The sequence below is a fragment of the Bos indicus genome, chromosome 18, assembly GCF_029378745.1.
Source record: "Bos indicus isolate NIAB-ARS_2022 breed Sahiwal x Tharparkar chromosome 18, NIAB-ARS_B.indTharparkar_mat_pri_1.0, whole genome shotgun sequence".
NCBI lineage: Eukaryota > Metazoa > Chordata > Mammalia > Artiodactyla > Bovidae > Bos > Bos indicus.
Window position 1 is genome coordinate 64,232,102 of NC_091777.1, and position 12,903 is coordinate 64,245,004.

At 41.0% G+C, this 12,903-nt stretch overlaps 1 pseudogene; it reads left to right on the forward strand.

Moving 5' to 3' along the window:
• The first annotated feature begins 10,923 nt into the window (after positions 1 to 10,923).
• On the forward strand, positions 10,924 to 11,831 carry LOC139177006 (vomeronasal type-1 receptor 4-like; annotated as a pseudogene).
• The last annotated feature ends 1,072 nt before the right edge of the window (positions 11,832 to 12,903 follow it).

Consider the following 12,903-nt stretch of genomic DNA (forward strand, 5'->3'; position numbering starts at 1 on the left):
AAAGTCACCCCAAAAACATAGACATCTCATAACTCATTACTGGACACTTCATTGCACTCCAGAGAGAAGAAATACAGCTCCACCCACCAGAACACCGACACAAGCTTCCCTAACCAAGAAACCTTGACAAGCCACCTGTACAAACCCACACACAGCGAGGAAATGCCACAATAAAGAGAACTCCACAAACTGCCAGAATACAGAAAGGATACCCCAAAATCAGCAATTTAAACAAGATGAAGAGACAGAGGAATACCCAGCAGATAAAGGAACAGGATAAATGCCCACCAAACCAAACCAAAGAGGAAGAGATAGGGAATCTACCTGATAAAGAACTCCGAATAATGATAGTGAAATTCATCCAAAATCTTGAAATCAAAATGGAATCACAGATAAATAGCCTGGAGACAAGGATTGAGAAGATGCAAGAAAGGTTTAACAAGGACCTAGAAGAAATAAAAAAGACTCAATATATAATGAATAATGCAATAAATGAAATTAAAAACACTCTGGAGGCAACAAATAGTAGAATAACAGAGGCAGAAGATAGGATTAGTGAATTAGAAGATAGAATGGCGGAAGTAAATGAATCAGAGAGGATAAAAGAAAAACAAATTAAAAGAAATGAGGACAATCTCAGAAACCTCCAGGACAATATTAAACGCTATAACATTCAAATCATAAGGGTCCCAGAAGAAGAAGACAAAAAGAAAGACCATGAGAAAATACTTCAGGAGGTAATAGTTTAAAACTTCCCTAAAATGGAGAAGGAAATAATCACCCAAGTCCAGGAAACCCAGAGAGTCCCAAATAGGATAAACCCAAGGCAAAACACCCCAAGACACATATTAATCAAATTAACAAAAATCAAACACAAAGAACAAATGTTAAAAGCAGCAAGGGAAAAACAACAAATAACACACAAGGGAATTCCCATAAGGATAACAGCTGATCTTTCAATAGAAACTCTTCAAGCCAGGAGGGAATGGCAAGATATACTTAAAATGATGAAAGAAAATAACCTACAGCCCAGATTATTGTACCCAGCAAGGATCTCATTCAAATATGAAGGAGAAATCAAAAGCTTTTCAGACAAGCAAAAGCTGAGAGAATTCTGCACCACCAAACCAGCTCTCCAACAAATACTAAAGGATATTCTCTAGACAGGAAAGACAAAAATAGTGTATAAATTCGAACCCAAAACAATAAAGTAAATGGCAATGGGATCATACTTATCAGTAATTACCTTAAACGTAAATGGGTTGAATACCCCAACCAAAAGACAAAGACTGGCTGAATGGATACAAAAACAAGACCCCTACATATGTTGTCTACAAGAGACCCACCTCAAAACAGGGGACACATACACACTGAAAGGGAAGGGCTGGAAAAAGATTTTCCATGCAAATAGGGACCAAAAGAAAGCAGGAGTAGCAATACTCATATCAGATAAAATAGACTTTAAAACAAAGGCTGTGAAAAGAGACAAAGATGGTCACTACATAATGATCAAAGGATCAATCCAAGAAGAAGATATAACAATTATAAATATATATGCACCCAACACAGGAGCACCACAGTATGTAAGACAAATGCTAACAAGTATGAAAGGAGAAATTAACAATAACACAATAATAGTGGGAGACTTTAATACCCCACTCACACCTATGGATAGATCAACTAAACAGAAAATTAACAAGGAAACACAAACTTTAAATGATACAATAGACCAGTTAGACCTAATTGATATCTACAGGACATTTCATCCCAAAACAATGAATTTCACCTTTTTCTCATGCGCAAATGGAACCTTCTCCAGGATAGATCACATTCTGGGCCATAAATCTAGCCTTGGTAAATTCAAAAAAATAGAAATCATTCCAAGCATCTTTTCTGACCACAATGCAGTAAGATTAGATCTCAATTACAGGAGAAAAACGATTAAAAATTCCAACGTATGGAGGCTGAACAACACGCTACTGAATAACCAACAAATCACAGGAGAAATCAAAAAAGAAATCAAAATTTGCATAGAAACGAATGAAAATGAAAACACAACAACCCAAAACCTGTGGGACACTATAAAAGCAGTCCTAAGAGGAAAGTTCATAGCAATACAGGCATACCTCAAGAAACAAGAAAAAAGCCAAATAAATAACCTAACTCTACACCTAAAGCAACTAGAAAAAGAAGAAATGAAGAACCCCAGGGTTAGTAGAAGGAAAGAAATCTTAAAAATTAGGGCAGAAATAAATGCAAAAGAAACAAAAGAGACCATAGCAAAAATCAACAAAGCCAAAAGCTGGTTCTTTGAAAGGATAAATAAAAGTGACAAACCATTAGCCAGACTCATCAAGAAACAAAGGGAGAAAAATCAAATCAATAAAATTAGAAATGAAAATGGAGAGATCACAACAGACAACACAGAAGTACAAAGGATCATAAGAGACTACTATCAACAATTATATGCCAATAAAATGGACAACGTGGAAGAAATGGACAAATTCTTAGAAAAGTACAACTTTCCAAAACTCGACCAGGAAGAAATAGAAAATCTTAACAGACCCATCACAAGCACGGAAATTGAAACTGTAATCAAAAATCTTCCAGCAAACGAAAGCCCAGGTCCAGACGGCTTCACAGCTGAATTCTACCAAAAATTTACAGAACAGCTAACACCTATCCTGCTCAAACTCTTCCAGAAAATTGCAGAGGAAGGTAAACTTCCAAACTCATTCTATGAGGCCACCATCGCCCTAATACCAAAACCTGACAAAGATCCCACAAAAAAAGAAAACTACAGGCCAATAACACTGATGAACATAGATGCAAAAATCCTTAACAAACTTCTAGCAGTCAGAATCCAACAACATATTAAAAGATCATACACCATGACCAAGTGGGCTTTATCCCAGGGATGCAAGGATTCTTCAATATCCGCAAATCAATCAACGTAATACACCACATTAACAATTTGAAAAATAAAAACCATATGATTATCTCAATAGATGCAGAGAAAGCCTTTGACAAAATTCAACATCCATTTATGATAAAAACTCTCCAGAAAGCAGGAATAGAAGGAACATACCTCAACATAATAAAAGCTATGTATGACAAACCTACAGCAAACATTATCCTCAATGGTGAAAAATTGAAAGCATTCCCTCTAAAGTCAGGAACAAGACAAGGGTGCCCACTTTCACCATTACTATTCAACATAGTTTTGGAAGTGTTGGCCACAGCAGTCAGAGCAGAAAAAGAAATAAAAGGAATCCAAATTGGAAAAGAAGAAGTAAAACTCTCACTGTGTGCAGATGACATGATCCTCTACATAGAAAACCCTAAAGACTCCACCAGAAAACTACTAGAAGTAATCAATGATTATAGTAAAGTTGCAGGGTATAAAATCAACACACAGAAATCCCTTGCATTCCTATACACTAATAATGAGAAAACAGAAAGAGAAATTAAGGAAACAATTCCATTCACCATTGCAACGGAAAGAATAAAAAACTTAGGAATATATCTACCTAGAGAAACTAAAGACCTATACATAGAAAATTATAAAACACTGGTGAAAGAAATGAAAGAGGACACTAAAAGATGGAGAAATATACCATGTTCATGGATTGGAAGAATCAATATAGTGAAAATGATTATACTACCAAAGCAATTTATAGATTCAATGCAAACCCTATCAAGCTACCAAGGGTATTCTTCACAGAGCTAGGACAAATAATTTCACAATTTGTATGGAAATACAAAAAACCTCGAATAGCCAAAGCTATCTTGAGAAAGAAGAATGAAACTGGAGGAATCAACCTACCTGACTTCAGGCTCTACTACAAAGCCACAGTTATCAAGACAGTATGGTACTGGCACAAAGACAGAAATATAGATCAATGGAACAAAATAGAAAGCCCAGAGATAAATCCACACACCTATGGACATCTTATCTTTGACAAAGGAGGCAAGAATATACAATGGATTAAAGACAATCTCTTTAACAAGTGGTGCTGGGAAATCTGGTCAACCACATGTAAAAGAATGAAACTAGAACACTTTCTAACACCATACACAAAAATAAACTCAAAATGGATCAAAGATCTCAACATAAGACCAGAAACTATAAAACTCCTAGAGGAGAACATAGGCAAAACACTCTCTGACATACATCACAGAAGGATCCTCTATGACCCACCTCCCAGAATATTGGAAATAAAAGCAAAAATAAACAAATGGGACCTAATTAAACTTAAAAGCTTCTGCACATCAAAGGAAATTTAGCAAGGTGAAAAGACAGCCTTCAGGACGGGAGAAAATAATAGCAAATGAAGCAACTGACAAACAACTAATCTCAAAAATAGACAAGCAACTCCTATAGCTCAATTCCAGAAAAATAAATGACCCAATCAAAAAATGGGCCAAAGAACTAAAGAGACATTTCTCCAAAGAAGACATACAGATGGCTAACAAACACATGAAAAGATGCTCAACATCACTCATTATCAGAGAAATGCAAATCAAGACCACTATGAGGTACCATTTCACACCAGTCAGAATGGCTGTGATCCAAAAGTCTACAAGCAATAAATGCTGGAGAGGGTGTGGAGAAAAGGGAACCCTCTTACACTGTTGGTGGGAATGCAAACTAGTACAGCCACTATGGAGAACAGTGTGGAGATTCCTTAAAAAACTGGAAATAGAACTGCCTTATGATCCAGCAATCCCACTGCTGGGCATACACACTGAGGAAACCAGAAGGGAAAGAGACACGTGTACCCCAATGTTCATTGCCGCACTGTTTATAATAGCCAGGACATGGAAGCAACCTAGATGTCCATCAGCAGATGAATGGATAAGAAAGCTTGGTACATATGCACAATGGAGTATTACTCAGCCATTAAAAAGAATACATTTGAATCAGTTCTAATGAGGTGGATGAAACTGGAGCCTATTATACAGAGTGAAATAAGCCAGAAGGAAAAACACCAATACAGTATACTAACGGATATATATGAAATTTAGAAAGATGCTAACAATAACCCTGTGTACGAGACAGCAAAAGAGACACTGATGTATAGAACAGTCTTATGGACTCTGTTGCAGAGGGAGAGGGTGGAAGATTTGGGAGAATGGCACTGAAACATATATAATATCATGTATGAAACGATTCGCCAGTCCATGTATGGTGCACGATACTGGATGCTTGGGGCTAGTACACTGGGACGACCCAGAGGGATGGTATGGGGAGGGGGGAGGGAGGAGGGTTCAGGATAGGGAACACATGTATACCTGTGGCAGATTCATTTTGATATTTGGAAAAAATAATACAATTTGTAAAGTTTAAAAATAAAATAAAATTTAAAAATAAATAAATAAATTGTTTTGCCACTCTGGCTGGTATAAAATAAAAAAAAAGTTTAGTCTTTGTCACTGAAACACAAAATATTGAGACTTAATTTTATATTTTATCCTAATCACTGTTTTCTGTGTTGCTTTGTCATAATATATTTTTCTGGGAAAATGTGGCGTTTTTAATATTCCATTGTAGAACTTAGTAGTCTTTATGCAGGTCAGGAAGCAACAGTTAGAACTGGACATGGAACAACAGACTGGTTCCAAATAGGTAAAGAAGTACGCCAAGGCTGTATATTGTCACCCTGCTTATTTAACATATTTGCAGAGTACATCATGAGAACTGCTGGACTGGAAAAAACACTAGCTGGAATCAAGATTGCCGGGAGAAATATCAGTAACCTCAGATATGCAGATGATACCACCCTTATGGCAGAAAGTGAAGAGGAACTAAAAAGCCTCTTGATGAAAGTGAAAGAGGAGAGTGAAAAAGTTGGCTTAAAGCTCAACATTCAGAAAACTAAGATCATGGCATCCGGTCCGATTACTTCATGGGAAATAGATGGGGAAACAGGGGAAACAGGGTCAGAGTTTATTTTGGGGGGCCCCAAAATCACTGCAGATGGTGATTGCAGCCATGAAATTAAAAGACGCTTACTCCTTGGAAGGAAAGTTATAACCAACCTAGATACCATATTCAAAAGCAGAGACATTACTTTGCCAACAAAGGTCATCTAGTCAAGGTTATGGTTTTTCCTGTGGTCATGTATGAATGTGAGAGTTGGACTGTGAAGAAGGCTGAGCACTGGAGAATTGATGCTTCTGAACTGTGGTGTTGGAGAAGACTCTTGAGAGTCCCTTGGACTGCAAGGAGATCCAACCAGTCCATTCTGAAGGAGATCAGCCCTGGGATTTCCTTGGAAGGAATGATGGTAAAGCTGAAACTCCAGTACACTGGCCACCTCATGTGAAGAGTTGACTCATTGGAAAAGACTCTGATGCTGGGAGGGATTGGGAGCAGGAGGAGAAGGGGACGACAAAGGATGAGATGGCTGGATGGGATCACTGACTTGATGGACGTGAGTCTGAGTGAACTCCGGGAGTTGGTGATGGACAGGGAGGCCTGGCGTGCTGTGATTCATGGGGTCACAAAGGGTCAGACAGGACTGAGCGACTGAACTGAACCGAAGGTATAATTATTTGTATTTATTGCTGTATCAATTACATATGAGCTTCCAAATTTTCTATTATTCTCCTTAGATTATTACGACTGTTTCAAATAATGTCAGAATAGAAGTGCTCCAACCAAAGGACACAGACAGGATGATTAAATAAAGAACCAGACCCGTATACCTGCTATTTACAAAAAACTTTCCATCTAGAGACACGAATAGACTGAAAGTGATTGAGTGGAAAAGGTTGTTCCACACAAATCAAAACAAAATCAGAGAAATACTTATTCAAAAAAGACTTGAAGATAAAGACTATTACAAGAGACAAAGAATAACACTACATATTGATTGAAGGATCAACCCATGAAGAAGATGTAACAATTGTAAATATATATGCACCCAACATAGGAGCACCTCAATACAGAAGGCGAATCGGGTGTGTGTGTTACACCCAAGCCCCTCAGTCCAAATGAGCCCATGTCAGGAGCTCCCATGTCAGGAGCCCATGTCATGGGCTCCCATGTCAGGAGCCCATGTCAACCCCCTGGGACTGGCGCTTCCACACTGGATGGCTCAGATCTGGATGCTTTCACCCACTCAGCTAGAAGTCTGGGATGAATCATGTGTTTCAAATATGGGAACCTGAAGTGTTAGTGGCTCTTTGTATCTTCATTACCTAGTTGAGGAATGGCACATAGTAGGTCCAAACTGTCTGTATGTGTTTGTGTTGAGCCACCTCCCCATAGTGAATAATCATTCAATATATTAAAACCTTTATGCACATTGTCCGAGACAGAGGCCACGAATGTACAACTTTATAGGAGCAGTAGGACTTCCCTCGTGGTCCAGTGGTTAAGAATCCACTTGCCAGTGCAGGGGACATGGGTTCCATCTCTGGCCTGGGAGGATTCCACATGCCACAAAGCAACTAACCTTGTGCCACAATTACTGAGCCACTGTGCCCTAGAGCCCGAGCTATGCAGTAAGAGAAGTCACAATAAGGAGCCCACACACTGCAACTAGAGAGTAGCCCCCGCTCTCCACAATTAGAGAAAGGCTGTGCACAGCACCAGAAGCCTCGTGCAGCCAAAATAAATACTATTTTTTGAAGAGGCGGAAGATGTTCTATCTACCAGGGTTATCTTGGAAACCCCTTGTTTATGAAATGCGGATGTGTCTGCTGCCTTCATGCACCAGTCTCCATAGAAGGCGCCTGATGGGGAGGGTGGATGGTGTCCCTTCTCTCCATGGTCCCCCAGGAGAAACACCAGGCCAACTTCCTACCTAATGGCTCAGGTATCAAACATCCAATTATCAAGTTAAACTTCCAACTAGCAATTGATCATCCACAGATGAAATTAAAGAATTCTAACATTTTCTCCCTAATATAATTTTAGATAAATTCTTTTCCCCAACTGCTGTCTGCATGTCCCAGAGTGCATCTTGCCAGAGCTAATGGACTGTAACACAAGGGCAGGCTTGTGATCCAAACAGACTCAAAGAGGTGGTCTGTGGGTGACCTGGAGAAAATGACAAAGTCCTTGCAGAGTCATGTGGACAGAATGGAGACCTGAGGATTCTGAGAAGGGAAACTCTGGCTTCAAAGGGGGCATTTTCCAGGTTAAACAGACCAGAGGCCATAAATAGAAAGGGCTGTGCAACTTAACCTCAGGGGGAAGCCCAGCTTCCAGATCCCATGCTGATGATCAGTGTGAACACACTTTGGAACAGTTTGGAAAAGTGAGACCATGAGGGAAAATGCCCAATGGGAGACACAGTGAAGGGAGCCCTGGTGCTCTGTGAGTGTCCCTCCCCCAGCTGTGACTTTCACTGTAAACTTGGGTTCTCCCACAGGGAACTCAGAAAACTCTCCCTGCCCTCTGCTCAGCTGCTCATGGGGACCTTCTCAGTAATTGCCAGGAGTTGTCACTAGTCCCCAGGCGTGGATGAGGGTGAGGAGCACTGGGGGTAAGATCTGCCCCTCACTGGAGATGCCCGAGATTCTCCATGCAGACAGTGTCACCTCCGCTCCAGATGACATGATAATGGCTCCTCTGTGGGGACAATGGACCCAGGGACCCTGTCCCTATAACTGGGGCCCATCCTGACTGACACTTCTCTGCACAGAGTGTGGAGCCGAGTGCAGGCAGGTGAGTGCTCCCTTTTGTTCAGTCTCAAGGAAGGAAACAGGAGAGCTGGTTCTCAGCAGGAGAGGGGCTCAGAGCTGTATTGTCAGCACCTTGGGCAGGACAGGTGCTCCCCTGTCTTGTCCTGAGCTGCCCCGTCCATGCCCTGGCTGGCAGGTGGAAGTGGGGAATGTGCTGGGGTGTGTATCTGAGTGGGACCAGAGCTGTGAGTTCACTGCAGACCCCTGTGTCCTGGGGTCCCTGACAATGAGGGGAAGAGGGAGGGGGGACTGTGGAATCTCTGCCAAGTCCTGTATGACCAGAGCTGCAGGGAATGGCAAATATCTATGTCTGGATATTTCACACACCGAAGTGTCCTCGAGATTTATCCATGCTGTTGCAAAAGGAAGGATTTCCACCTTTGAAAAACTGAGTTATATTCCACCGTATGATGCTCCTTGGCTCCCTAAGCGATTCATCTTTCAGTGGGCGCTTGGGTTGTTTCCGTGTCTTGGCTCTTGTGGTAACAAGGCAGCAATGAACACAGGGGTCCAGACATTATTCTGAGATCCTGATTTCACCCCCTTGTATACACACTAGAAGCAGGACTGCTGGTCACATGGCACATCTGGTTCTAGTTTCTCAGGAATTTTAACGTTTTCTGCAGAGGCTGTACCTGTTCATGTTCCCACCAACAGTGCATAAGTGTGCCTTTTTCTCAACATCCCTGCCAATTTGCTCCCTCTTGTCTTCTGGGGAACAGACACTAACAGGTGAGAGACGCTATCACATTGGGATTTTGATCTGATGACTAGAGATATTGAGCACCTGGCCATGTACCTTTTTAGCCCTCTGTTTGCTGTCTTTGGACAAATGTCTACTGGAGTCCTTTGTACATTTTAAGCTGGGTTTTGGGTTTTTCCAGAAATTCCTTTTACATTTTGGATGTTCACTCATTACTGGGTGTGCGGATTGCTAATATTGTCTCCTGTTGCATAGCTGCCTCTTCATGCTTTCCTTCGCTCTGCAGAGGTCTTATGTGATGCACTCCCATTCGTTTACCTTTGCTTTTGTTGTTAAATTCAAGCCGTCATGACCAAGACCAAGGTCAAGGAGCTCACTTCTTTCCTCTCAGAGTTTCATGGTTTCAGCTCTTACATTCCAGTCTTAGTCTGAGACCATTTTTGTGTGTGATGTAAGATAGTCTGCAGCTTTTCTTGTAGTCTTTAAAATTGGGACATAACTGACATAACATTATATGAGTTTCATGTGTACAAAATAATGATTCCATGTTTGTCTATGTTGCCAGGTGGTTACAGTAAGTCTAATTAACATCTATTAAATATGCATTACATTTTTTTCATTCAGTCAGAATTTGGTAGGTTTGTGACTACCAGTTTCAGTCTTTAGATGTGGATGTTCAGCTTTCCAAATAGCACTTGTTGAAGAAACTATCCTTTTTCTATTATATATTCTTAGTGCCTCTGTCAAAACTTAATTAACCACTGGAGCTTCGGTTTGTTTCTGCCTCTTTATTCTGTTCCATTGATCTGTCTGTTTAAACACCCATATGTGTTTCTGTTACTATAAATTTGACATACAATTTGAAATACAGACGTTTCATGCTTTGTTTTTCTTTCTCAAGATTCTTTCACTGTTTGGGTATTTTTTGATTGACTACAAATTTGGGTGGGTTTTTTTTTTTTTTTTTCTGTTTCTGAGAATAATGACATTGAAAATGGTTGAACTAAGCCAACAATGTAGTTAAAGAAGGTGGACATGTTTCCAAAGTTGATAGACAGACCTTAAATGGAGATAGATCAGGATATAAAAGCAAATAGAAAGCTGTTGTATAACACGGGGAGCTCAGCTCAGTGCCCTGTCATGACCTCAAGGGGCACAACTGGGAGATGGGGGAGGCTCAAGAGGAAGGGGAGATATATATATGTATCTATTTATATTTATATCTGATTCACATTGTTCTACAGCAGAAACTATCAAAATGTTGTAAAGCAATTAGTCCTCAATTTAAAAAATTTAAATAAAAGTAAATTTTAAAATATAAAATAATAATGGTGGATGCTTTAACTGGTATCAGGCACATGTTATCCCGTTAAAGTCACTTCTCTGGACTATGACAGTGTCTTCTCTTTTCAGGAGAAAAAAAATGTGGGAATCCTTGTCCATTGTTAGTTGCATAAGAAGACTGCTGGTATCTCTCTCTGCAGAGTCTCCTGTCTGCTCCAGGCTGCTCCAAAGTCCTCTCCATGTCTTTTCACAGAGATGCCCTGAGAACCATAAGCCAGGTAGCCCTGCAAACCACACATCTGACACAGATAGGAGTTGGGTCTCTGGCCAATGTCATCCTTTTGTTCCACAACATCTCTCCAGTCTTGCTCGGCCACAAGCAGAGACCTCCACACACTATTCTCAGCCACATGGCCCTGTCCAACCTTTTGTTTCTTCTGTCCTCTGGGGTTCCCTACACAATGGCTGCTTTTGTTTTGAGGAAGCCCCTGTCAGGTCTCGGGTGTAAGTTTGTGTATTACATACAGAGGGTGGCTCTCGGCACCACCCTGTGCTCCACCTGCATCCTGAGCACCTATCAGTCCTTCACTCTCACCCCCTGGAGAGCAGAGTGGGTGATGCTCAGAGGAAGGGCCCCAAGGTAACTGGTCCTTCCTGCTGCACCTGCTGGATGGTCAGTCTCTTAATGTACATCTACATTCCTGTGAAAATCACTGGTCCTCAGGACACACACAACTATACTGATTCCCAACACAATTGGTTCTGCTCAGTCTCAGGTAATGTCATAGGCTTAGGTTACTTGTGGTCCGTCTCTGATGCCATGTTTATTGGCCTCATGGTCTGGTCCAGTGGCTCCATGGTGCTTTTCCTGCTCAGACACTGCCAGAGGGTGCAGTATATCCACACCCACACTGGACACCACAGATGCTCCCCGGAGACCAGAGCCGCCCACACCATCCTGATGCTCATGGTCACCTTCGTTGTCTTCTACCTGCTGAATTACAGTTTTGTTTTCCATATCAGTGCCTTTTCAGATTTTCGCCTGCGGTTGATCCAGGTATCGCATGTCTTGGCTTCTTGTTTCCCCACTATTTCCCCACTCCTGCTGCTCCTGAGGGATGCTAGAACTCCAAGGTTCTGCTCTTGAGTTGTTAGAATGAATGGATAAAGTGCTAAATATCTAGTAGACACCTTCAATAATAATTGTAACTATTCTCTAAGTCCTCAGTATCATTTCCTGTTAATCGATGTACAATTTATTAATTTCCGATAGATGACATAATGAATGGATATTTGTATCCAAAATGATCACAGTAAGTCTAGTTGCCATCCCTCCACCTTCCCAGATGATATGAATTATTATCTTGTGATCAGAATTTTGCCACATTTATTTAGTTAGTTGCCAGGAGCCAGCATGAGGAACTCCGCCCATGGCAAAGGTCATGAGGAAGGAGACTAGGCATAGGGAAAGGCAGGACCGAGCCTCAGGAGTCCCCCTGGAAATTCTCAAGCATCTACCCCCAAAACCAGAGTCTGCTTACTTTACTGCTTTGTGCTCTCACTTACACCTCTGACTTTATGGGGGGCTGTCCCCCACCACCTCTCTCAGAGAAGGAGTTAACTTAGAGCTCCAGTTAATAAAAATTCCTGGGCGTGACAAGAGTGTTTCAACCTACAAACTCCTCTAAAGGTTCTCTAGCCTGCCTGAAAGGCTTGTCCGGCCACATGTGATTGTTCACACCCTCCCAACCGTGAGAAGCACTAGATGCTCTAAACTTTCTAAAAACAGATTCTTTTGAGAAGTCAGAAATTATTAGTATAGTATTAGTGGGCTAGTTAGGAATTATACCGGTGGAGGCTTTCATTGTTGAGCCAATATTTGCTGCTACATCTCCATATCCCTTCCCCTTATACACATTAATGAATATAACTAACATATAAGAGAAATAAGTATTAACCTTGATATTAATCACGTTGGACCTTAGGCTAAGTAAATTCTTTTCTTGATTATAGCTCACTGCACCTTTGCCCTGTAGGAATGCACATTTATCTGGTGCCTTCAGAGGGTGGTGCCTGACTTAAGAAAAGTCACCTTTGGAGAAAATGAGTTTTCTGGTTGACTAATCATCATCAGAAAGGGTCATAAAATGTTAGCAGGCCTCTTGGCCAGAAGATGATATAAATCACATGAGAACTTTGTATATCAGAAGGAATGCAGA